We start from the raw sequence: 25,420 nt of genomic DNA, 5'->3' as shown, positions 1-25,420 counted from the left end.
TTGATATGGCAACACTATGTGTGTTTTGAACGTGAATTATCTTATTATAATAGACAATTGTCTACTTTATTTATTAGATAGCTTGCGTTTTATACGTCTTATTCAGGCGTGGGTAGGAATTTATAAGTGACTGAACGTTGGCTGTTAAAAATGTGATGTAGTTTAGTTAGAAAACTATTAATTATTGTTACATGTCAAATAAGAATAGAATCTTTCATTGATCAAGTTCCTGATAGCTAAAAGCTTAACAATACAGTTGATATCTTAAATTCATGTACACGACAAACATACCGTACAGTTAAAAAGGTACCAGGGCACCATAACTAAACAGCTGGTTGACACACAAATAGGCGATAACCTGGATTGTTTGAATAAATCATGGTACAGCGGCTAATCCTTTCATCGTGGACTTAGCATTCGCAGTACGGAGTGTGGACAACCATAAATTACAATGAGTTCCAACGCTCGCACCATCGCAGGGCTAAAAGAAGCGCATACGTGCGCGTCCGGACGAAACAAGACTGTGTTGTATCACGAGATATAATATTAAATTACACTATCTTAATTCACTTTAAATATATAATTAAATGTTTTCCTAATTTTGTAAAATTTTAATTGATTGAGTTAATTCACTCTCTGTTTTCTTAATCTGTAAAATCTTGAAGGCATTAAAATTAATCCCGTTTGAAAACAAGGAACAAGAAAGGACTATATGCATCTTGAGCTTTTGGAGTCTAATACGATGTTAACGTCAATTCATTTTATTTTTCTCTTTTAGTGTAGAGAATATAAATTAAAAGCATAGCATATCAACCACTGTTGTACAGCCCTTAGAAGTATTTGAACGATTTGTCAAGCTAGTACTATTCACCGGTCCTCGTTCCGGACTACTATCTTAGAATTCCAGTTATTTTTACGCATAATTAATTGTTTACTGTTAAATATACAAATATATTTTTAACAACTATGGTTCTGTTGGATATCTCTGAAAACCCAGCTCTTATATCTCCAACTTAATTAACGAGATAAATATCGTTAATTAAAATATTCGTCGCTTTGAATTCTACTAAAAGTATTTTATAAACTATCTGCTTATTAACGTATGCATTTATTCATATCCTTATTATAAAGCTATAAAGTGTTGCCATATATTTATTTTATTATTAACACGATAACAAAAAAATGGTGATAAAAATGTTATAAAATGACCCCCTAATAAATCAGTCTGAATACCGATCAGGTGTAACCTTTATCAATAAATTTCCCTTCTATTTCTATTGTTTAATTTTGAATTCGTAGCTGACAGTTTATATGCTTCCTTTGACCGTGTTGAGAATCACAACCGAATCTAGGGCTAGTTACATTTTCTAAATTAAAAGACAAACCAACAACACCCTTGTGTACATAGAAATAGAGATCATTATATCCGTCACGAGATATGATGTTATTTTTGTAACAAAGGCGTCAAGATATTAAAAAGTCGACTACGAAAACTAATAAAAAGCTGTCGGGTTGTGTGAATGGACGTACAACGCATCTTTAATGGACTTAGGTAGAAATCATCCAGTCATCTATGGACTCTAGTATATTAAGTAGGCAATAAAACATCAGAAACGAGGTGGCTATTAGACTATTTAGCATTTTACGCTAAATTTCGGCGCCATTGATATTTAAGCCACGGACCGAATAGGATGTTGGTCTAGACAATTTATTCGCATCTGTCAGTAATTGCCGTAATGACTTTGAAAAACTTTATGCTTTTGTACGATTTTTTAGACACTCAAACTATTTCCGACCTTAAAGATTTGTTTATTCATAATTTAATGTAGGTTTAAATACATAATCTTAGACAGAAATTGTATTATATTATACGAGTATATGAGTAAAAATTTTTATATAATAATGAGCACAAATTTGTCTCTGATCAAATATAGGCTGTGTAATTAAAGCCTAAATCATCAAAATTATTGAGTACTTTTATCCGAAAAAAAATAATTATAATATTTAAGACGATTTGTATTCTTATTGTTTATGCTGGAGAACTATTTTTTGTAAACACGGAAGAGAACATGTTTAAAAAGTTAATTTTTTGGTATTAACTATAAAGGATATTTTACCATTCCGGTTGTGAGGTAGAGTCCCTTTTATAACAACTATTTTTCTAAGCATTCTTCACAATTTCTTAAGATTTTTTTCTTTCTATTTTATTATTCTTGGCATTACAAAACCGTTCCGATTTCGTCTCACTCACGATGGACCGCTGAAATATTTATAAGAAACATTTATTTATTTTTCGTATTATAATATTCTCGCCTTAGTAAATCTATCGGCATCTTATTTTCATGTTTGATTATATTTATGATCTCTATGTCTGATACGTTTAGAGTTAGAATAAATTTCAGCTTAAAATAGTTCCTAATCGTAAAGAAAAATAGAATTCTGGTTAAGTGCTCGAGTGACCGCAAAAAAGGTCTGTATCTACCTACAATTTGTTTTTTTGTAATTTTCAACTTTATAAGCAGAAAAATTATATGTAATATAAAGTTTAATGTGACGGAATAGTACATTATCTTTTGTTCACATCTGCCTTAAAACGGTATCTGAATTTCAATTTCATTATTATAAAAAAAATCGATTGAAACTTTTTTAGTTTAAAATATAAAAAGTCAAAATTTTAAAGACACTTTTAATATATTTTAATATAGAAAATTAAATAGAAAAATAATTATAATTATAATTATACCAATCTTAAATACAATAGTTAAATTATTATTTATACATAATATTTTCAGATTTAACAAATGTTTTTTGTATATAATTGAAGTTATCGACAAAATAAGGTAATTATCAAGTAAATACATTTATATATAACCAACATTATATATTCATAGCAATCTGCGTCAGCTTTCTACTTTGAATACATAACGCAAATACTTATTCGGCGAATTTCCCTTGTACATAAATCCGGGGACTGCGCACAATGAATAAAACTTCAGCTAACAGACTAATTAGTATGATCACTGTGTATATTTTGAAGGTATTTAAACAGAGGTGTAAATTACTATGCCTTCGGTTGAATACAAATTTTATACCTCTCTTTTTTCGGTTGAATATAAATCAGTCAAAAAGACTGTAGTCATTTTTATAATGTCGTTTAATAATATAAAGAAAATTGTATTACATGATATATTTCTAGCAGAAAATTTCCATACAAAACCACATAACACAATTAAGCTGCGCGCGCGCATACTTAGTTCTGCGGTCACTTGAATATTACACTTTTTTTTTCACTTCGTAAACTAACCATGAAACTGTTAACCGCACCAATGGATATGCGGCGAACCGAAATTAAAGAAATAGTGATACAAATATAAATAAACATTAAATATTCTCTAAGCATTATTTTATTATACAAAATAGATTTCCTTCGAACAAATCTTTAACATTTAATTATATATACAGCAGATTGCTAACGCCTTTATTGAAGATGTTTATGAATGAAACTGGATTGTTCGTAATCCCATAGCATTAGCATCACGCTAGGAAACATGGAATTCCCTATGGCAATACTACCTCCTACTGTTAAGGAGAAATTGTATAAGACAAGAAAAAATTCTTGTAAGAGATCTTTTGTTAACTTTAAACTCAATATTATACAAAAAACATCGGTTTTGAAACCAAATATTTTTTTATTATACATATCATCTAATTGTCATTCACCTCCAATATATTATTTGTTATAGGAATCTTTTTCTTAATACTTGCTCAGTCATATGATAGCTGATGAATAAAAAGTATATACTGCTACAGTGGCTCGTTGTACTATTTTATATTTCATAATCACGATATATGTCTGCTATAATGGGATTGTATCAATCGTTAATTATTAAGAATGAATTATTTTTATTATAATGATAAAGTCTGTCATTCAATATAATTATCAATAAATTTCTTACGCAGGAACCATAAATTCAATTAAGTTTGTCATATAAAGTAATAATTTTTATATTATATTGTAACAAATGTGACTTACGATTATTTATGCATAATAAACTCAATGTTCAACATTACAATAATATATATGACGAGAAAGTTAGTTAATAAACCGAGCATTTCCTAAATAAGTAGTATATATATCTCTTATTTTAATCTGTGTTACATTACATATTCCAAAATGGCGTCGCCTTAATCAGGTAGGGTAGAAATCGGTATGCGCCTGCGCAGGCAAAGACGAGCTTCTAAGAAATGAGATAAAAACTACCGGCGACACTGCATTTATTGTATCCTACGAATAATTTTCACCTTACAGAACCTCTTGAATGTATTACCCTTGCTATGTTCATTTAAATGTTTGGAATATTTAAAATAAAACAATTGTATGTATCTAAACTAAAATAATCTGATATGTCACAGTAGCTGAGTGACCTACACATGAGATTTTATCTTCGAGTCACGTCTTGAGATACGACTTACTACTGTGTATTTAGTATTACTCGGAAGTCTGAATGTAAATTTATATTTTTTTTAAACTTAAAATTAAAATATTAAGGATCAATTAACGGAAATATTTTATGAGATTAATTTAATATATAAATATGAGAGCTAAAAATAACAAAATTCGTTTAAGACGTCGAAATAAAATACGCACGTGACTAAGTGCGTTTAAACCGCTTAACATTGTGCCAGTCTCAATAATTCAAAAATACGTGCAACTCGAGATGATAAACAAACTTACATTGTTTCACGATGCAAAAGCATTTAATACAATTTGACCTTAGTACGAGTTATATTTAACGGTTAAACAAAAGTTAAAGTCTTAGAATTCAGTGCTTATATTTGTTTCCACCAAACTTATTACTTAACGACAGTTAAAATGTGCCTTTCTGGCGTTTCCTAGATAGGAAACTTTTCTTCTTAGATTCTTCACATCATAACCGATGAAAAAAGATTAGGCAACTAATAAAAACGGAACTAAGGTTGACAATAGAAAAATATATATCTTCATTTATTTTTACATGAAAAATATCATATAATATAAAAAATAAATTTAATTAAAAAATATCTTGACACTTCAATTAAAACATCAATAAAGTAAAACGTCTCGAAGTGTGTTCAGCGGTTAATACACAACCCGACACCTGCCCAATTAATTGCACAAAAAAAAAAAAAAAAAGGAAAAAATAATTTCCGACATTTCACTAGCGATCTTTGATCATTATCTGTCGGCTGATTCTTATATGAAATAAAAATTCTTAATGTGCTTTTGATGACAAAGAACTGTAAGGGATAACAATACGGAGAAATAAATAATTTAACATTAACCTACAAATATAGATCCGGAACCCGGGTACGCGCTGCAGTCTACACCAACAGGTGGAAGAGAATTAATACACATTCATCACTCTTCATTACTTACAGGAAGAACGATTTCAACTTAATGATTTAATTGGTTACTTCAAAGTTATATATCTTAGACGGGTTGAAACTAAATGGAACGCATTAAAATTTGTCAATAAAATTTTCGATTTCCGATGAGGAACACAAAAATCATTGGTATAAAAATTAAATGAAAAAAGATTCATCCGAGATTTCAAAACTGTGATAGATTTTCGATTAATACTATAAATTACAGACTATGCAACATTTCTATAAATTTTATTATTTATTTATATGTATATATTGGCTAAGGTAAATATTTATTGGATGTCATTTTAAATAATTATTATATCCCAAAACGCTAAATACTCACAACAACAGCTTTCAGCGCGACATCTGCAAACAAAATAATTAAAATAAATATTGACTTATACAAAAAAATTACTATAACAGATACTGGAACAAAATTAACAATTAAGAACCTTTATTACAACAAAAGAGACCATTATAACAGTATGAAAATTATGTATATTGATTAAGTTTATTATGATTTACGCTTGTGGGGAGTAATAAAGACATCAAAAAATCAGTTCCAAGTGTCATAGGGTTTGTTTCAACCAAATCATTACAATGACATTCACAAAACCCAGCAACCTTTAATGTGTGTCTAGTGTCATTTGTTTGTGTATACTACAAACTCCTCTTTTCACCATAACACATCTTTACCACGTTATAATAAGGGCTGTATTGTGTTTGCGTAATAAAGTTGTATTACACGCAGTGACCGTAGTCACGACAAAAAATCTCTCACGCGTTCATCAAGTCTGGTTTTTCGATTATTCATGCGCTACGGTGTCGCGGGTGAGGTGTATTTTAAGGAGATGATAATATCACGGACTTATTAAACTCATTTTTGATATACACATGCTATATATATTCTATACGTCTATGTAATAGTTTCAATCGATTATAGGATTTTTTTGTCACAATAGCATGTAATTTTATATTTAAAAATGTTGTTGTAATTATTAACTTTCATGAATACAAAAAATAAAATAAGGGCATCTTGATCATTAAAGTAAAAAGTTGTTGTAACAACTCTATATAAATCCGAGATGCGTAATCGAGTGACGGCTAATAGAGTCGGTGGAGATAATGACATCTGCGGTAAAAAGATGGACAGTTTGTTATTTATCATCCTGGCCTCTTTAATTATCGGGCTGTGTGTATCCGCCTTAACTGCAGGCTTTTGGAGCATTTGCACTTACTCATCTCAAAATGCAAGTGAAATTTATAACAATTTATCACAAACAACAGAAAATTTCACCGCACATGTTATACAAACATATATTTTTTGCACATAATTTCAGTCAACATTAAACGCAATCAACAAAATGAGCCCATTTGTGTAGTGATCAACAAAAAAGCATCGTGTAAACGCGCCTTAACGAACTTCTTATTCGCATCGCAAATATGGCGTCGGTAGCACCGTAAAAGGTGGCCGTAATAATTAACACAGATGATACTAATTACTTGCCTCCATTGAAATGCTCTTGAGAACAACTATTATTTATTGAAAGATGTAAACCGTCATAACGTATAAATAAACAGCTTTTTATAACATCGAGATAGAGACGTTAACATTTCTAAGTAATTCAACCATTGAAGTCGAACAAAAAATATATCGTCGTCGAAAAAAAATCGATTATAAAATATTCCTTTATAACGAATATAACTCACAATCCACGAATCGATTAAATATCGCCAATATTAAAAGTTAATCACCTATATTTCAATTAGCCTCGATGTGAAATCGATTTTCGTGTATCACATGTACTGTAATAAATATGGGAGGGTTAATTAACTGCCAGTACAATGCTTTATTAGCGGTTAAGATGGCGTGTTTTGTGTGGTTTAAATTTTAAGCGCGTTCCTTTTACAAAATTCGACATATTTGCGTTAGATTTGTTTAAGGATGAATCTAAATAAAATAATCATTAGAAAAAAGTCTCAAATTTTTTTTTTTTGTTATTTGTAAGTATAAAAATTTTGTAAGACTATTAGATATTTGGAATATGCTATACAAGAAAAATTAATATCTTGTTACTTGTACCACACGTAAATTAAGTGTCTTATAGCTTGCAATAAACAAAGTAGGAACTTGATATCACGATATTATCACCTAACATCGCTTCTAGGTGACTAGCGTGTTATAGTGTTGTCAGTTCGGAAATTCATATAAAATTAACTTAATTGGATATAACATTTACTAATTTCGATCATAATCTTTAGAGATATTTAATTTTAAGGGTAAAAACAGTTTTGTATAACATTAAGACTGCATTATTTTAAAGTGAAAATTAGTAAAAATGTCAACCGATATAAGTATTATTTGAATTTAAATATCACTTTTATTAAAGTGTCTAAAAACAAATCAAGGTATAATAAGGGTAATTTCTTTAAACAACTTAAAAAAATATATACAAAACATATCAGCGTGTTTTAATAAAACATAAATTTTGTGATTTAGTTTCATAATATTTATTACTATATTATAATACTCATTATCGTCGTAATATTAAAAAAAAAAAACCAACGCGTCAAATAACCGCTGCATCTTTTAAATTGGACCACCGGCACGCCAATACAACTTAAGATTAACATCTCATACCAGATACAGCGTGTTATCTAGCAACATCGCGCCTAGAGTACAATCGCAAAAACTACACGAGTTTAGTATATCGGTGCATGCAAATCCAGTATAACTGGAAGTATCTTAGATAAATACAGAAAATATAGAGCTTAAAGTTTATTACAATTATATATCTGTACGTACTATTTGTATGATTTTTTTTCAGATCAATGATATTATAATGAAGCGGTAGTTTTTAATAGTTGCAACAAAATAAAACTACGTATTTATTATTCTGTATATCATTTAGGTTCCTGTACAAATTGGACTATATAGAAATAATTCGTTAGTCAATACATATAATAATAGAAATAACTTTAAGCCACAATCACTATCACTAATTACGACTGACAACTTTTCTACATGTTAAAGACTTTAGCGGGTATACATTTAAATAAAATCTCGTCTGTCCGTGAACACGGTCGCCGGAAAGTAACCGGAACGTCTGAAGTATGTAGTTTTAAAATAATGAAATAAAGCCTAGCAATCAAAGAAAATTTTAGTTACATATATAATTCTCATGAATTTTTTTTACGTGTGTTATATTTATTGTACAATATTGTATGATAATGTCACGGATAACCACAGAACCGGTGATATGATTGGATCCCATTAATTACTTCGACACCCGATACCCGCCCACTGCCATTCATGCCTTAAAACGCCGACCATGAACTCAATGACAAACATAATGAATCATTTAATAATATTTGATTAATTTTATATCACAGGAAATGGAATGTATAAGAATGCTTAAGGGTAAGAATTTTATTAAAGTGACATTTATTTAGGATGTACACAAGCCAAGAACGAATGATCGTTGGTAATTATTTTATTTGTACACATTTTATGCACAATTCAAATTCATCTAAATCTTATGTTATGTAACAAAGAGATTTCAAATTGTTTATAAAAATTAAATTAAAGATATATATATATATATATAATGTGATAATTATTTTGCGTTCAATACATACCCACGATCGACTTAATGGTATCTCGTAATTAGCGCATCAAACTTTACACTTTAACGCTATGAAATTTCCTTACAATTAGCCAAGTCAATAATTTTTTACTAAGCTCGTGAATATTAATGACTGTGGATGCCTCCTCACACGGAGCATTGTTTTCCATATACGGTGTAAAATACTGATAACTCTGTATACGAAATACTTTTCACTTAATTAACACTTCAACAAGCGACTATGGAATTGTAGCAAGAAAAACTAGTACGTAATAGTAATGAGTAATATAAGGCTGTTTATTAAGATATTAATTAAATGTTGAGATCGGAACACGTACGTATCAATAGGTCTTAATGTGACCCCTACGTGAACATGGTAATATCTTTAGCGTATAGTGTGTATGTATATATATATATTTGGAAGGAAACGTGTATACACTATTTAAGTTTAGTTGGAATCTTTTTTTATGTTAAATACATGATAAATACTATAAAAAATATTGCTTACTGACCTACGGAGATATAAAATGGAATCTAAAATGTATATGATATTGGAAATTTCTACTTTTTACATAAAAATTATTAAGTAAAACAGCTTTTACTTATGTGACTGAATTGTCATAATAGCATAAAATAGTTATTATAGGTATAGGTAATTTTTTATAACAATTTAGTTGACACGTTGAAACGTGAAAGTTTTAATGTATTGAATATTTAATAGATTATATATCTAAATGTAAATAGATAGATAATACCCCTAAAAGCATAATGTGTTTTATTAATCACAATGGGGAACAAAAACCATACAATTAACAAGCGAAATATATCAAAAAAATCGTCTTTCGACAGTCGTTAGAACCTTAAGGATGACTCCATTTGATAATTTAATTAAAGGCTATGAGTAAGAATTAAGTATGTTAATGTAATTGTTAGGGAAATCGTGATAGTATTTTTATGTTCAAATAGACCGTTGTATGTTATTAAAAGTATCATCAAACAAAATGACTGGTTATTCAAAGATTACATCAGAGATAGGTTTACTATTCGTCCGAGTTTATTTCCCTGTTTTCTGAGATTTAATTCATACACTATTTATATTGGTTACCTCGAGTTATGCACAAAATTATAGATAGTAAGCCCTACGAGTTGTTATCGACAACTTTGACAAATATATTACAAATAACGTGAAAATTCACTCAATACTTAATTCGTTACCTACTAAATAGGTTACCACTTTCGCATTCATAGCATTAAAGGAGATTTGGTTTAAGAAAAAACTATAAGTAAAAGTACAATCTCAATTTTTTTCTTATTAAAATCAAGCGTTAAGATAATGGTACATTTCAATGAACGTCAAAACGATTTTATTATATCGACCACACGTGATTATCGGTTGGGAATCGATTTTATAAGTTTATACAATACGCCGGCCGATTAACTTATAAATCGTCGATACAAAGTAAACATGGTGCGAAGAATCGCGAGATAATGGCATTATCGAGGCGTTCGATCGGCTGTATTGAATACTGAGGTATTTGATTGAGATATCACTAGGAGGGAGCTTCTATAGGAACTTGTATGGGCACAATAAGTTTCTTATTTAATATATACTACTGTTTGTACGGGTTTTGTTAGGGAAAACATATTTATGCTTTGTGGCATATCAGCGACAACTGATGTTATATATATATACTTAGGCAGTAAAATAATATTTTCATAATAATATATATATTAAGTTTGATTGTTGAATCTATTTAATAATTCGTTTTTGTATTTATAAGGCTTAATTAAGAAAAAATTGCTTTCCCAACGTAATATCTGTCGATAATATTCAAATGAATTGCGATTTGTGTTCAACAATAGGCGAAGAGAGTAAATGTTTTTATAAATACGTATTCTAAGAAGGCACCGCCCACCGAGTTAGCGCAATACGCGATTATAAAGCCCTGGACATTTCAATTGTACAATTCTATTATCTGTAAAGCGCTTGCAGAGATAGCGTTTGAATAAATGCGTTTTGTTGTTAACCTTGTTGTATAGCGTTAAAATGATTTATTAATTCATTCTCGCTATAATGGATATCGTTTTAAGATATTACGGTATTATATAATCGGTTCTTTATTACAAGGCGCTGAGTAACTCGTGTTACTGTAAGTGAAATAGCTTTTGGGGTAATTCGACGAATTCTCGCGTAAACCTGTAATTACGGACAAACGGACCCCCAAGACTGGCAAATTAGTGATGTGTCGATTTTTAGAGACATCGACAATACTTATTTATATATATTTTATTATTATTAAAAAAACAGTTTTCTTTGGAATATGAATAGTCGTTATATGCATCGAGTGAAATAAAATTGAAAATAACGGTGCAAGATGTCCAAAAATTTCACTTAATTGAGTGTATAATTACATAATAGCCTATAATATTTTTTGTCAATTCGAAAGGTAATTTAAAAAACCTAGATTTCTCTTAATAATCATATCCTTTGACAATAATAGTAGCCTCTTCATGACAGTTGTAAACATACCGTTGATATATGTGATCATTATTATTTAAAACTACAAACATATTAAGAAAGTCATGTAAAGGTCGAAGTCGTAAGGTGGCTGATATCGCGGCCGCTTCCCAAAATTCCATGGGGTATAATGAAGCCATTACTCCACGAACAAGCTTCAAGTATACGGTATGGGATAAAAAACTCAAATCGCCTCGAGCAACACTCGCGCCGTGCTGTCTTGGCGGGAAATAAAAAAGTTCCCTTCGTTAAGACTCGACCCTTTTGTTTCAAAATTAAAACTCGTTCCGAACGCTTAAATCTAAATTAGAAAACAGTGTTATGATAGATTCATTACCGAACAGTTATATCAAATATTTGATAGCTTAATCGCATTTATTTGAAAATCATTATATATCAATCAAAAGACAGTGACCTCTCAAAATAATAATTAATTACCATCGGACAATGGGAACAGCGATTCACGTCATTAGTGCGCTAACCCCTCAAAAAGAAATCTAAGATGACAAAGCATTTTCTTCCTCACATTATATAGAATGTTGGTCCGTTACTCCAAGACTCGTTTGTCGGCGTTCAAAGCATAATAAAAACTTAATCAAAAGTCTTATGTGATACGATTCTAGACTTGAACATGTATTGTGTTCCATATTAAACTTTTATAGGTAACCACACGTTTGTTAAGAGAAATTGTATTCAAAATCTTTGTTAACTGGACGCTTAAGATAATGATTACCCTACAATGCGACATAAAAAGGCTCTAATCAATTCAAAGTTAAGAATAGGTACTGCCCACGCAAGGACAAAAGTCAATGAGTTAGTATGGAACATACATACAAAATTATATATATTTTTTGTCATACTCATGAATATTCCATACATTTTCATAGTGTTAATAGAATTATAATTTGAATATTAAATCACAATGTATCAATGACGGAGCTTTTTAATTTAATAACATACAATACAATATATTACTGACTTAAACTACACACATCAGATGTAACATCAGAATTACGTCATTAATAACTCTTTATGCACGAAATTATATCGAAATGGGAAGGCTCTATCTATCTAAATTATATCGGACGTCAGCAAGCTGGCAATTTAACGAGTCGAACTTCAAATAGCTGAACAAGCAATACCTTCCACATCCTTAAGGACAAAAATAAAACATATAACACTCGTTTTTATTCATAGCGTGAATAAAGGATAATATTACATTTTAAACACACGGTTATTACTAAAAGGAGAGTTTTGTCCCCAGCCTTTATAAATAGCCTATCATATGGGCTGTTTAAAGTAATTTACTGCTGGAATTATCATCGACTATACTTGATAATCAACAACAGCTTTGCATAATTAAGAATAGCTATCGAATTTGCATGCATTTAGCTCCCCGGTTGAATTGATCATATCGATAAACTGAAATGAATTTAATCAAACAACCCTATCGAAAACTATAAAAAATTAAGATATGATTTTTAACAGTGACAAGAAATGTATTAAAAGAATAATAAGAAATTTAATATTATTTTTTAAAGGTGATAAAAAAATTCTATGAATGTTAAAATTACATTTTAATTCAAGAAGCCGACCTATCTGAGATTGCTCATCAATTCGCCAACAAACTGTTGCCAGCACATAGCTCTGTTTCATACAATATACTTGTCAGGTTGTATTTTGTACGACGCCCATCCCATTATTGTATAGGGATGTTATCAATAGTATTGATACCCGGCTCGTTTTATTCAGCTTTTGTTTCAAGTCTTATTGGTATACGATACATTATTTCATTGAATTGTTTTCTCGTGATAAAGATTATTCGAACATCTTTATGGCTTTTGTCTCGAGACGTTCACTTACAGTGGATTTTAAACATATATATATAAATTTTATATGCATTTAAACCAACAGCCTCGTTACCAACCTATTAAACCGCCCTGCGTTATTATTATAGATTATGTTACGCCTTTTTCTTGTTTATATTTAAATCATCTACTTCTTTTATGATGTCCAAATTACGATTTTAATACTCTTGTTATGACATAAAAATTTTGAATTATATTTATCGATATCGATATTTATACAGTGTAATCACTATTCTACCACATATCCCGAGGAGTGAATCGTGCCTCGGACGCTCACATCCATATTAGTTGTATGTATTTATTTTACAGCCCTTAAGCGATACACAACTTAGTGAGAAAAGTTTTCTAAGAAAATATTTATATTAGTATCAAGTCTCTAATATATCAGAAACTTGCTTTTAGTGTTTTCGTTGTGAATTGTTTCGTAGAAACTGTTAGTCGTAGAAGTTTTAAAATTATCAGAATTAAGGCTTTACAGAACTTTCAAATATTATTCCTCCGAGAAACTTCTTATTTTCTTTTCTACTGCCGTATGTATAAATATAATTTAGCTTGATCAACTGCTTACTGTTTGTTGGATGACAGAAACCACCTTAAAATAAAGATAGTAAAAAATAAACGAGGATTAGAAACCGAAACACCATAAAGTAATAAGCTAAGTCAATGATAAGGTTAATTTACTTATATTTACTCCAAAGAATAATTCTCCCATAACGATAGCAGAGCATGGCTATGGTGGATGACAGGTAAACAGAGTCGAATGTTTGCGGAGGCAGTTTGCCGTGACGCCTCGCTTCAGCTTACTGCAATCTTAAATATTTACCTGCGCAGGCGCATGCTGGGGTTGTCACTTGACAAAAATAAGCATATAATTGCTATTCTATACTAAGTTTATATTTTTTTATACAATTTAAATTTATATATTAATTTAGATAGTGATTTCATTAGGTTTAAACTTTTGCAATTTTAAACAACATGAAATGAGGTCCGTCAATTAAATTAGTTCTACTTTAAATATAAGATTGAATAGATATTAAGTCTAGTAATAATATTTTTATATATATATATATTAAAAATATTTTAAATTTAATTAAGATTTAATTTTTAACTTTCAAAGTTCGACATGAACAACCCTATTGAAGTTGAACGTGTAACGAACAAGAAGCTTTTATAGAGCAAACGTCTACAAAATTCCATTTTACATTGCTCCCTTAAAATAAAACATTTACATAGCAACATATATTTGCTGATCATTGGACGTTAAACGATAAGGCATATAAATATGCCACTTCATAAAACACATGGGATAATTTTGGGATTTTATTTGCGTAGCTGGATTACGTTCTTTGAAACAGTTGTATGTAACAGGTCATGGTACCGAAAAAAGAATAAGGCAGTAAATGATACACACTTGTAATTAAATAGTGACGATTTATAAAATAAATATATTTTTAATAAAAAAAAATGTAAATGTTCATGTCTGGACTATTAAACCGTGTAATAATTGCTCAAAACTTTTAGTTGGTTGCACCAAATAAAGAGAGCTTCACATAGACAAAGCTGTAAATAACAGGTTGTAGTATAATATAATGTAAACATTATTTCGAAATTTTCCCTTTTTCCTAAGAAGTAACCAAACGAAAAGTGTAGCATGACAAAATTTATAAAACTAATATTGACTGACGTGGTTACCGATCCATAATACCAATAGGCTACCGTTCATCCCCGGACCCTCTCGGTAAATATTGGTTATACTTAAAGCGATTCCTGGTACATTTACTGCAGTGAACAAACTCACATGACCACGGTTTCCAATAGAATCAATATATCTACGCAATTAAAGATACCATCGGTTTTAAAATTTCGGAATTAGTGTATAACTTTTATTTATTTACAGATAAAAATTATGTATGAACTTAAATATTTTGTTCATTAATGTATGATTTAGTTGATACTTAGTAGCGAAATTTACGGCATATTAAAGGAATTCTTTTATTGTATTCATGTATGAGCCGTATTAGATCTTTCTTCATACAAATGACGTCCACAGATGTAACAAAAGACTATTGACAAATCCTTTAAATCCCCAACTAATTCCAGGACTATTGTGTATCTTGTCATATTCATAACAGACAACTTGTTCAAACAAGTGCACCTTAGAACCCTCTTCAAAACCGCAAATGATGTAAATTCCTATTGTTGACCTTTATTCATATCCAAAAGTATTTATTATGAGATAATCCGACTATGAATTGATTTCGAGTACCGGCACGAGGTAACTAATCACCACCGAATGCACAATGCCTAGATATTCCAGCATAATTACACTTAATATATTGTTTGTTTTTTTTTTTTCAATTGAGATATCATCCGTACTTTTCTGTAACATAAAATTATCGGGTACTACCCATAAAAAATAAATCACGTATTTTATGTGGGAGTTGAAGCTAAACTTATACCTAAGGGTACCATAAAACAATGGTTTTAATTAATGCTTTAGGCGCATGGCCCTTCACGTTATCTTATGGGCAGGTACAAATAAACTTGTCCTTTTGTTAGGACTTTGTAAGTGAACAATACGACTGAATATAATTGTTATTTATACATAAAATAAAATGAAGATATATCTTATACAACCCAACACAATACATTACAAATAAATAAAGACCAGAAATCTAATATGTGATTCATGAACCTAATTCAAGCTTCCAGAGTTCTCAGCTTGGAAGATTTCTAGTTGCATCACATTGGGCCGAAACATTTCTTGTATAAACACTCAGGAATCGAAGTCGCCCACTCGCATTCCTACAAAAACTGGTTTTTGTATGGATTAACTAAGTATTAGTACACCCAGTTTTATAGGGCGACCTAGGTTCGTCGTCACATGATCTATATTATCAATTCTATCATTGACAGAACGTGGATCTGATACGATAAAGATTTGATACGTCATAATCTCAGTTAATAAGTCCATTAAAAAAACTGAATGGAGTGTTTATGTAGAGTTGTCCCACTTAGAATAAATATCACCTATATTAAAATTAATACAGAGTTTCAAAAACGCTTAAATATCTGCTCCGAAAGATAGAATAAGTCACACAAAGCCCTAAACACATAGGGCAAAACCAAACACATTAAGCTAAGCCGTAGGTGATAATAACAGTTTGCCCTGTCACTTAGCGGCCTAGTGCCAGCCACTGGAACCCGAATATTTGGACATTATTATCTGAAGGTTGATTTAGGCCTTTGAATGTCTTACATCCGTTGCAACTAGTTTGGACATGAAAGTTTTTTGGAATGTTTGAACGTTAAATTTAAAACATTCTTATCGAGAAATATTTTTTATAATCTTAATATCAATAGATGTATTGTATACAAACGTTTCAATGGAAGCATTATTATCAACGCTAAGTTACGTAAGTAATCCCTTGACCTGTATCAATTTCATCAGCGTTTGCTTCGGGATCTGTCCGTCAGTCAGAAGCTGAACGCATCCTGTCCATCTGTCAGATAAGGTATACTTGATTGTTTAATACCAACACTTATATCGTTTCCTGTATTTTTTCATATCATCATATAAATTTACTGATATACTATATAATACGAGTAAAAAACCAGAAAAAAATGTGGATAAAAAAGTTTAGACAATAATAGTTTTTGATGGAAGTCCTATTAGCAAAATAAATAATTACCTAGGTGTCAATGGAGTAGATATATTGGACATCGCTAGTCACTATAAATTACACACCACTTGACAGCTAAATGCACCTTTCATATTGTTTAACAGGTAAGGCTAAAAGCCATAGAATTCGCAGAATAGCCGACGAAATCGCCAAATTGTGACGAAAAAATCATTAAGGCGTCCCAACAAAGGAAATTGTTTTGTGTTCCCGAAACTAGTTTCACAGATACATACCGACAAAAAAATATTTTGATGTCTAAATAGATTCGTCAAGTCAGGTAGAGAGAACCGTAACGGACGCTTCGACGGTGAGAAAGGAGTCATTAATTTTATACCAAAACTTGGGTCGCGATTTGTCCAACACATTATCTGGTAATTTATATATTTTTCATTTGATATCCTAACTTTTAGGGCATGACCTTAGCTCTGTCGAATACATACATCATTTGTATATTTATTAATCTATCTTAAGTTCGATAATTTTAAATGTTGTATAATACTTATTTAGTTTGGAATAAAAGACCGTCAACGTAAAATAAAACTAATTTTCGACTGTTTTGTTTTTTATATTTGTGTCGATATTTTTTTAAATATAACTTATTTTCATAAGAAAATATTCCTATTTTGTATATCCTTTATATGTTAGAATGATTCTTAGAAAAATTGTGATTAATAAAATATAACTTTATCATAGATGTCGAAAAAGCATAAGTTTTTTGAACATTTATATATAATTTACATCAATATGAAGATGTATGCAAATTAAAAGAATTACTAGATGTAATTAGTACTTAAGTCCCTTAGGAGGATGAGGTGGAATTCTTTAAAAATTCATATTGTATTAGGGCTTACAGAAAGCATGTATTCCTTGAATTTATAACTTCGAAATCCTAAAGCCTTGGGTCCTAATGTCAGTCGACAATAGATCTTATGTATTAATATAAATTCTACCTGGACGTCTGTTCTCTGGGCCATTGTTCGGGAACAAATTCGGGTACTCTTAGACTTTTTTTAACCCTTGTTAGCAAGTCCTCGGATAGATCGCTTTTGTGTGGACAAAAGGTAGTTACATATTTATAAGTGGGTAGGTATGTTCAGGTGTTTTTATCCTCACAACATCCTATAATTGTTGAACGTTATCCTGTACTTAAGAAATAAACGTGGATTATAATTTGGGATCATTGGTATTTTTTTCGATTGCACATCTCGTTCTGATTGGATGATGGTTTTTTCTACTGTAATGACTTATTTACTTAGATGTTGATGACAAACCAAAATGCCCATCACGTCCACAGATAGCTGGAAGCAAATGCTTACGATGAAGACGTTTTTTGCCGCAACCTCTCTGTGGTCCATAGTGGTGTACAACCAATAACTTTTTTAACCATCCAACACCAATTAGTTCTACCCCAAGATGACGCCGTCGACGTTTTATTTGGAGAGGTTGGGATTTGACTCGCTACTGTTATTACTACGCTGACTGTACAAATATTTTATACCCGTATTTTATGGTAATGTCACGGTCTCAAATTCTATTGGTCAATTCCGAATGTGTTTATTTTGGATGTACTCGACTTTTTATTTGTTTTTCATTATTGAAACTTCGTAATATCATCAGAGTTTTTGTGAATTAATATTTTATGGTTCCAATATATTTCTTCTACATCACCAATTCGTGTACAGCCCGATATTATAATATAATTTCTTCGTCAAAAAAATTAAATTGATAAAAAGTCTACATGTAGATTTAATTTCCATGATTAATTGAAGTTATCTTATTATTGTTAGATGGAAAAAATACGTTGAATAAAGTAGTTATTCTACATTCATAAAGGAAGAAATTATTTATGATGATATAACATTGTTGTTATTTATAATTATAACATAATCTATTCACGGATAAATAAAACGGAATGAGAATTTGAAATAAATATAACTTACACACGAAAAACTTGTAACTTCCTATCAAGTTTTAAATGATGATATAAAAGATGACATGTTAAAATTTTCTCTTCTGTGTATGATCGTAAAATTTTAATTAATTAACGCTTCCGTACAGTGCATGTGGAAAAGAAAATAATTATCACTCATTCGTTAATTTGGTGTTTTGAGGATAGAAAATTTATGTGATAGACAGATTCCTGTACCAATTTTGTAACGTAAATCAAATGAATAGTTTGTATTGATACTTACACTTATACTATTACTAACTAACTACTTACTATTACTTACTTATTGATATTGCCTATCTAGATACAGCTAGATAATGTAACAAACCAATTAACTGTTGAACATTAAAAATCATTTGAATAAAACATTGAACGCAAACTAAAATTCTAATTCAAATTTAAATAACTACGGGAAATAAAATTTATAATCAAGACAAACTCAGCCGATATAGTAACGTATGGTTTCGGTAATTGCTTAATAAAGCCGATTGAACGTCTATAGGCTGCGCGGGCGCATGTCGACGACCGAGCCGTAGTGATGGAACCTACAATATAATTTACGTTTATAATATACTGATATTTAATTTAATTCCGTATATATTTATGTTAGTCAATATCAAATCAGTGCGTACATACATATTTTGTATTAAGATATTAATTTGGAGTTTTTTTAATTTTTTTATGGTAATAAATAAATATATAGAATTTTCAAAGTTATTACAGTATTAATGCATTACTTTTATATAAGTAGTGGTATTTTTTAAATAATGTTAACAAAAGTATTGTATGTAAAGATAAAAAATTACCTTTCTTATTAATTTGTGCTTAAATATTAACATTAATTGGGGCAATTAATGCCGGATATAGATTATCGACATCACCACATCACTATTGTTAGACGGAGCGAAAGAAATCTTCGGATGTAATTGTAGAGTCGGATGATAATTTCGAATAACTTTATTGGGAACTTAGAGTGAGCTTTATCTATAACAGTATTTAATAAAAAAAATACTCTTAAAATTTATATAATAAAATACGCTTAAAACAGAATTTATTGTTTTATATGCGAATAATACTTAGTAAGTTTATTGTAAGGTAGAAGAATCAATAATTTTAGTTAATAAGAAATATATATACATATATATGTAGTTATGTATGTTGTACGGAATCGTGATCTTGTTTGGTTGAAATCCTTCGACCCAGGTCGTGACATGGGACTATGAATTACGTCGTTGACTCAATGTATATAACAAGATTATTTATATAAAATTTAGACTAATATATTATCTATAATATTATCCTTTTATTTCTTATATTTATATTGAATTGGTATTGAATTTGTTTCTATTGTATTTCTTTGTGTGCATAATGTATTGTAATAATCATTATTTCAGTATATTTCGTGATTTTATAAAGGATAGATAATGTCATATATATGTTCTTATTAATATTCTCAATGCAACACAGTTTGAAGTCGAAGACATCCTTTTGTATGTAATTTATTTCTTATTTTAAATGGCATGCGATAAAAATGCTACTTGCACATCGATTAAGTGATAATTGATGAATAAAAGTCCCGGCTGTTCCCGGGAAAGTCTAAAAACGTGACTGAACTGCAACACCGGCGCCCCGTCGTTTGTGATTTCTTTGTTTTTAACTTACAAAAAGCAAGCCCCTTTACGTTCTGACCGAAGCAGGTACAAAACTCTGGACCACATGTTGAAATCCTTTTGCTAAAACGAAAACTTGTCACTTGAATAAAAGGGACAAGTCGAAAAGCCCGCCGGTATTCCAAAAATGTTACAGTGCGGTCATGTTTTTAGTTATTAACACATTTATACCGATGTTAACAGATATATATATGTTATATATTTTTATTAGTTATCAATAGACTTACAGATGTTCCAGGTCACTTCGTGTTAATCTTTATTACAGCAATCCATTCGCATAAAAATACATCACAGAAACACATGCGCACTTGTCGAATAAAAATCATTTAATACACAGACAAACATCCGAATCGGCAACAGTCATTTGTATCCAAAGTCACTTGAAATGACAAATAAATAAACGTTTGTTTATGTTAATGAGACCGTGTGTACGTCCGTCACAGGCGCCGGTCGCCGATATAAGAATAGCGGGAGGATAGAAACGCTCCTGGCGATTTCATCTCAATCTCAGACGTCAGAATGAGACAGGTACATGACAATAAACGATTGTAACACATCAAGAGGGACAGGGATGGTAGATTTCTGATGATGCACCCACATAAACTGACATCCAATGTACTCGTCTCGCTCACACAGAAAGCTATTTCCGTACAAATTATATGGTGGAGTATTTGTGCTGCGTCCCACTCTAATGGTAACCAGATAATGTCTTAATCGCATTCTCTCAGCGCTACGCTGACTGATGCACCAACATAAACAATCATATTACATCGATTTGCATGCTTATTGATATTATTTAATACAACAAAATAATGAAATAAAAACCATAGATGATATATAGAAATTCAAATATTACGGTTATTTGATAACGTTACGTTAAATTGAATTAATATTGAAATGAAATAGAAATATAATTAAATTTATTTATATTGTATATATATTTGAAATAAAGTAGGATTTGTGACAATATAATTATATATATTTGTTAAGTGGTCAGTCAATACTAGTAATGTCGTGTTTGCGTTCGCGACCATTGAACAAATGTTTGTAAAGAGATGACAAGAGCTGACGTTTCTAGTAGAACGATATATAAAGAAAAAATATTAAAGCCTTAAAAATAAAGATTTTCGTTGACTAATAATTTAATATGTAATAATAAACACGTATAAATATATATGAAATCGACTTTGTTTTCAAAATTACATTCAGTATTGGTCCTTAAAGATGATAATGAATTAAAACTTTAAGTCACATGTCACCAACATGAAGTCGCGTGAAATCACATCATCCGAGAGGTTCCGTATGAATCATTCATGAACCCACATCGAAAACTAAGATACTTGCAATGTTAGTATGTCTTAATGCACTTAAACAAAAAGAGAAAAACCACATCTCGCATCAATAGAACGTGACAATAAACATCTTAAAGAAAACAGTACAGAAACCTAACTTGGGACACACTGAAAACTAAATTAAACCTTATGTTTATAGTGTTAGGGTAGATTTTTAAATATCACAAAGTGGCATTAAAAGTATTTCAGAAACGGACAGCTTTTAGTTACGAATGAAATGCTCCAAGAAAAGGGACGGGGCTACAAAAAGCAATCGCGGTAAAGCAACTAAACTCGAAAGCTCAAAGGACTTGTGCTGTATTTTGTTTTGTCCGAGAGAGATAACTTGATCATCTCTGGCATTGAATAATAAACGTAACTACGAAAGCGTATATTCAATAAGCAATCTTATATTCTAAAAGATACAGTTTAAAATATATAATGATATAGTCACTTAAGTCGTTTCGATACGGGTAGGTCTTAAAAAGAACAATTTACAAGTTCGTCTGGCGGAAAGCGGGATAGGTATATCATTTGTGTTATGTTAGAAAAGGACAAAAAGCAGCCTCCGACCGGAGCTGAGGCTGTATTTTTTCTGAATTATTATGCCGGTTTCGATCTTAATTAAGACATTTGTGCATTTATAATGAAATAATACACGTCAAGTTTATGAAACATATTCGTGAAATTTTCAAATCAAAACTCACGGTTTTATTTATGTGGGTGTATTTTTTTTTTCATCTGTGGTCAGTTACTTTGTTGTGACTTATTTTTATGGTTGGCAACCCTCCATTGTTTTCGTAATTTATTTCTATAAATAAAGAAACTTTGAATGTTTTTAACGTGTTTTACAGAAGTTTTGTACGAAAAATATATGCGATATTAATTATATTTATATAAATTAGATACAACTTCGTATTTTTGTTGAGAATTAAAAATAGAGATAGGTTCAAATAAAACTCAAATTATTTCCGATTTTTTTGTATGTATGACATCTTGATTGGTTCCTATTCTTCACCGCAATATCTGGAACCGTCTGTCTGTCACAATATTTTACAGTTATATTAATGAATTATACCATTAGGGTCTATTTAGTCAGAGAAGAAACATCTCTTTGATGTTTGCCGCCAACCAAAATTTTTCTTTTGCTCTTTAATCTATAGATACTGCATGTAGAAATACACTATTCATACCTATATCAAAACCTTTAATTACATCTATGAACTCGTAAACTCGATGATATAGGTGTAAGTTTTCCATTTTGTTAACTGAGTGACCCAAAGAAAAAACCAAGGATGAAAAAATCGTATAGATGTCTGATTTAAAAACAAATGCACGAGTAAATAGCCGTATAAATTTGAAATTGGAATTCATAACCAAGGAGGTATTTGAAATCAAAGCGGGAATACAAAACGCCAATTTTATACGTACGGACCCAATATTTCAATATACATAATAGATAAATTATATTTTAGTTATAGAGCAAAAACGGCCAGTTAACGAAGAAAATCTCTTTTATTGTGAAATCCACGTATATTATATATTTTTAATATTTAATGCCTTAATATTCATCACGGTTTTTTTTAAATATACGATTTATGTACAATAAATCGAAATCATGACAAAATTCCTTACCAAATAAAAGTCATTTAATATTCAATATAAGTTATTATTTAAAGTTAATATGAAAAATATGGTTTTAATACGTTTAATGCTATTTAATTTATATGATTTAAAACATAAATAGAAGGCAGAATAAATGATATCGGAAGAATATATTTGTATGTTGAATTATTTCAAAGTCTTGTCCATTAATATGGACTTAAAAAAGGCAAAAGATCATGCTTTAAGGCAGTTCATAATGCCTTATTTGTAGGTATATTTGAAAGCTTTTAAAAATCTATCTTTTATTATGAAAATCATGTCTTTTTAGAAAACATTAGACGTATAAAACATAATTATTAACCTCGTTTTAATATATAGATAAAAAAATGTTTATTCGATTATCTATTTATTTGCTGAGTCAACTAAACAAGAGTCTAATAAGCGTAGAGTCAAGCAAAGTCACGAAAATATGTAGTATGATAAGATTATTAAAAGAATTAACATAACTCACAAGAATTATCACTCAGTCAGGATTTCACCTGGTCTCCATTTACACGGACAGATCTGTTTACAAAAATAATGTCCCACGTATATATGCACGTGCAATGACGCTGATTCCGCATGTTTAGCATGAGAACCGTGCGAATGTTATATATATTTTGAAAACTTAAACATAAATTAAAAAATCACTGTATATCTTTGTTGGTGCTATTGAATTGTTGATTCAACAAAGGCATTTCAAATGTATTTTCATTAATAAAATATCACCCATACTAAGATCTGACGTTTTATTAATCAAAACAGTCAAACTAGAAGTATTGAAGTATGAATTATGAATTATGAGGTCTTGTTATAAATGTACAGGTATGTACGAATCTTATTAGGAACGAGTTTGCATAAACTAAAACAATTTTGTAACCTTTTACGTTATTAAAACACAAATAACATGTATATATATATATATATATTAAACCTATTTTCAATGTTCATTTATTTGTTATGGAAAACGTACAGGATATCAAATCACAGGCATTTTGTAAACTAAACTTCAACCAATGCCATCAAAGTTACTGAGTAATCGACATGTGATAATATTCAATAAAATTCAAAAAATACTACTAAACAAATACAACTTTTACTAAGTGCTAATTCAATGACATAAAAAGAGCAGTAACTATATTAATATATAATAATATTATTATAATTTGAAGATGTGGAAAAAAAAGATTCTATATGATTTTTGTTGATGAATTTGTACAAAAAATGCTTTTTTTTTTCTTTACTTTAGTATGTCCTAATCTATGGCACAGATGCAATTAATCTTTGTCATCTGTAAGATATTATTTCAGCTTGATTATTTTCAATCTCTCATAGAAGCAGATCCGTAACCTAACCATGCGCTTCCGTGACACGACAAAAAGACAGTTTCCATTGATACACTTACGTCAATACCACCACTTAGTAAGTTTTATTAATGAGAAATTAATAATAATAATTCAATAAACTCCTTTATTCTATTCGACGAACTCATTCGTGTCTTCTCCACACAGTACGCAATATTATAATCCGTCTAACAAACGAAAACGTTGACGACATTGGCACAATAAGAATAACAACAGGCCATAACATAAATAAAAAAAAAAAGAAATAAGAAAATGGTTCTGCTTATTTTCATAACACAAACTGGTGGTAATTGACAAAATCTGTTGGTATCTGTGAATTGGTATCAGAAATAATTGTTATTGTATGTAATTGTAGAAAAAAG

At 30.0% G+C, this 25,420-nt stretch overlaps 1 protein-coding gene across 2 annotated transcripts in view; it reads right to left on the bottom strand.

Annotated features, from left to right (window-relative positions):
* LOC116775916 (transcriptional activator cubitus interruptus) overlaps window positions 1-21,183 on the bottom strand; it is a 57,132-nt gene extending 35,949 nt beyond the window's left edge. The window contains exons 1-2 of one of the 2 annotated variants that reach the window (XM_032668966.2): window positions 20,947-21,183; window positions 5,750-5,772 (exon numbers count right to left, since the gene is read on the bottom strand). The gene's annotated coding sequence lies outside the window, so the exon portion shown is untranslated. The remainder of the gene's footprint in view (window positions 1-5,749; window positions 5,773-20,946) is intronic. The other variant, XM_061524328.1, reaches the window with a different exon arrangement.
* Between the last annotated feature and the right edge of the window lie 4,237 nt (window positions 21,184-25,420).

The sequence above is a fragment of the Danaus plexippus genome, chromosome 24 (assembly GCF_018135715.1).
Source record: "Danaus plexippus chromosome 24, MEX_DaPlex, whole genome shotgun sequence".
Lineage (NCBI taxonomy): Eukaryota > Metazoa > Arthropoda > Insecta > Lepidoptera > Nymphalidae > Danaus > Danaus plexippus.
Note: the sequence above shows the minus strand (reverse complement) of the source record. Positions and strands in the feature narration are given on the sequence as shown.